Below are 3,812 nucleotides of genomic sequence, written 5' to 3'. Positions count from 1 at the left end.
TTAAAATTGAGATTCTTAATATGAATAATTTACTTTGTTGGTGTAATTAACCTAATCCTAGTGTCAATTTTTAAATAAAAACAGGAACCAAAAGAAAAATTAAACCTGAATATTTTTGTTTTTTATTATATTTAATTTTATGTTTTCTTATGTGTTTATATTAAATGTTATGTTTAAATAAAAAAAATAAAAAATAAAAAATTAATTTTTATTAATTTCTAATATACATTACCTACAATTTAAAGAAAATTATATTTTTATATTATATTAAATATATATATATATATATATATATATATATGTATATATATATATATATATATATATATATATATATATATATATATATATAAAACTAAAAAAAATTGAAAAATTTGGGGGGGCAGGGAGGATCCCTACCCCCATGTAAATCTGTCATTGCTCTAAATCCACCCTCTTTCACCGTTAATCCACTTAAAGTGAACAACACAAACTTCACACTCTAATCCACTTTAATTCATCATCTCCCTCCCCCTCCAATCAACCTTGACGGATAGAGGAGAAGGAAGATGGAAATTCCTCTTTTTTTCAATGGTCTCTGTTATGCAACGATTTGAGGGTGATATCAAGATTATGGCTTTTGAAATTATTTTTTCAAAAATAATTAATAACGAAAATTTTAAAATTGTTATAAAATAAGGTTTAAAAAGTAATTATTAATTAAAAAAATTGTAATAAATTATTTTATAAATATTTTTTTAATAAATTATTTTATTTTCATTCATACATATTAATATTTTTTTCTACAACAAATCAGACTTTTATAATTATAATTTTAATCATATTTAAAATAAAGGAAAATTTGGTAACCTTGTTTTTTCTTGATTTAAATATAAATTTTAATCTATCATATTCATCGAATCACTCACGATTTGGTAACATATTTTATTAAAAAAAATATTTAAAAGATAATGTAATAAAAAATTTATAATTCAAAATTATTTTTTAAACATTATTTTATAACAATTTTCAAATTTTCGTTATTTTTACATCGTTTTCATAATTATGCTAAAAAATAAATTACGTACATAATTAATAATTAATAATTGCTTTTTAAACCTGATTTTAGAAAAATTTTCAAATTTTTGTTCTTAATTATTTTAGTAAAAATAAATTTTAAAGTCATATTTTAACACCATTTTCATACTTAAGATGAAAAATAAATTGCGGCATAATTGTAATCTTGATATCACCCTCAAAAAAAGACATAACAGAGATGATTTAAAAATAGAAGAATTTCCCTCTTTCATCCACTCTTTCTCCCTCAAGGTTGATTGGAGGGAGTAGGAGAGGATGACATCAAGTGGATTACATTATGAAGTTTGTGTTGTTCACTTTAAGTGGATTAACGGTGAAAGTGGGTCGGTTTAGAGTAAAGTTTGTTAAAGTTTATGAGTGATTTCTTGGATGTGATAGATTAAAAATTATATTTAAATGAAGGAAAAATAAGATTACCAAATTGTCCTTTATTTTAAAAGTAATTAAAAACCATCATTATATAAGTTTGATTTGTCGTAGAGAAAATATTAAAATGTATAAATGAAAATAAAATATTCTAATAAAAAAATATTTATCTAATAATATAATGAAAAAATTTATAATTAATAATTACTTTTTAAACCTTATATTAGAAAAATTTTCAAATTTTTCGTTATTAATTATTTTAGTAAAAATAATTTGAAAAGTCATATTTTTACATCATTTTCATAATTAAGCTGAAAAAATAAATTGCGGACATAATTATAATCTTGATATCACCTTCAAATAAAGACATAATAGAGATGATTTAAAAATAGAAGAATTTTCCTCTTCCTTCCCCTCTTTTCCCCTCAAGAGTAATTGGAGGGAGAGGAGAGGGAGAGGAGAGGGAGAGGATGACATCAAATGGATTACAGTTTGAAGTTTGTGTTGTTCACTTTAAGTGGATTGAAGGTGAAAGAGGGTGGATTTAGAATAAATTTGTTAAAGTTTATGAGTGATTTGTTGGCTGTGATAGATTAAAAATTATATTAAAAATTATCATTATATAAGTTTGATTTGTCGTAGAAAAAAATATTAAAATGTATAAATGAAAGTAGAATAATTTAGTAATAAAAACATTTATAAAATAATGTAATAAAAAAATTTATAATTAATAATTACTTTTTAAACCTTAATTTAGAAGAATTTTCAAATTTTCGTTAATGATTATTTTTGTAAAAATAATTTCAAAAGCCATATTTTTACATCATTTTCATAATTAACTTGAAAAATAAATTGTGAACATAATTGTAATTTCGATAACACCCTCAAACCATTGCATAACATCGATGACTGGAAAATAGAGGAATTTCCCTCTTCCGTCCCCTCTCTCCCTCAACGTTGATTGGAGGGAGAGGGAGAGGATGGATTCACGTGGATTAGAGTGTGAAGCTTGTCTTGTTCAATTTAATGGGATTAAAGGTGAAAGTGAGTGGATTTAGAGTAAATTTTATTGAAGTTTTGAGTGATTCAATGGATGTGATAGATTATATATTATATTTAAATCAAGAAAAAACAAGGTTATCAAATTTTCCTTTATTTTAAATATGATTAAAATTATCATTATAAATGTTATTTGTTGTAGAAAAAAAATATTAATATGTATGAATGAAAATAAAATAATTTATTAAAAAAATATTTATAAAATCATTTAGTAAAAACTTTTGTAATTTATAATTACTTTTTAAACCTTATTTTGTAACAATTTTAAAATTTTCGTTATTAATTATTTTTGTAAAAATAATTTCTAAAAGCTATATTTGTACATCATTTTCATAATTAAGCTGAAAAAGAAATAACAGACATAATTGTAATCTTGATATCATCCTCAAATCATTGCAAAACAGAGATGATTGAAAAATAGTGGAATTTCCCTCTTGCTTCCCCTATCTAGGTCAAGGTTGATTGGGGGGGGGAGGGAGGTGATGAATTCAAGTGGATTAGAGTGTGAAGTTTGTGTTGTTCACTTTAAGTGGATTAAAGGTGAAAGAGGGTGGATTTAGATTAAAGTTTGTTAAACTTTGTGAGTGATTTGATAGATGTGATAAATTAAAAATTATACTTAAATCAAGGAAAAACAAGATTACAAAATTGTCCTTTAATTTAAAAATAATTTAAAATTATTATTATACAAGTTTGATTTGTCGTAGAAAAAAATATGAAAATGTATCAATGAAAGTAACATAATTTAATAAAAAAAATTTATAAAATAACGTAATAAAAAAATTTATAATTAATAATTACTTTTTAAACCTTAATTTAGAACAATTTTCAAATTTTCGTTAATGATTATTCTTGTAAAAATAATTTCAAAAGCCATATGTGTACATCATTTTCATAATTAAGTTGAAAAACAAATTGCGGACATAATTGTAATCTTGATAAAAATAAAAGAATTTCCCTCTTCCTTCCCCTCTTTTTCCCTCTAGGGTAATTGGAGGGAGAGAGAGGATGACATCAAGTGGATTACAATTTGAAGTTTGTGTTGTTCACTTTGAGTGGATTAAAGGTGAAAGAGGGTGGATTTAGAATAAATTTGTTAAAGGTTATGAGTGATTTGTTGGCTATGCTAGATTAAAAATTATATTTAAATCAAGGAAAAATAAGATTACCAAATTGTGCTTGATTTTAAATATAATTAAATATTATCATTATATAAGTTTGATTTGTTGTAGAAAAAATATTAATATGTATAAATGAAAATAAAATATTTCATTAAAAAAATATTTATAAAATAATGTAATAAAAAATTT

This window comes from Vigna unguiculata, chromosome 6 (genome assembly GCF_037176805.1).
Source record: "Vigna unguiculata cultivar grain cowpea cultivar isolate G323 ecotype 2 chromosome 6, ASM3717680v1, whole genome shotgun sequence".
Lineage (NCBI taxonomy): Eukaryota > Viridiplantae > Streptophyta > Magnoliopsida > Fabales > Fabaceae > Vigna > Vigna unguiculata.
The sequence above is the reverse complement of the archived record's forward strand: the minus strand, read 5'-3'. Positions refer to the sequence as shown.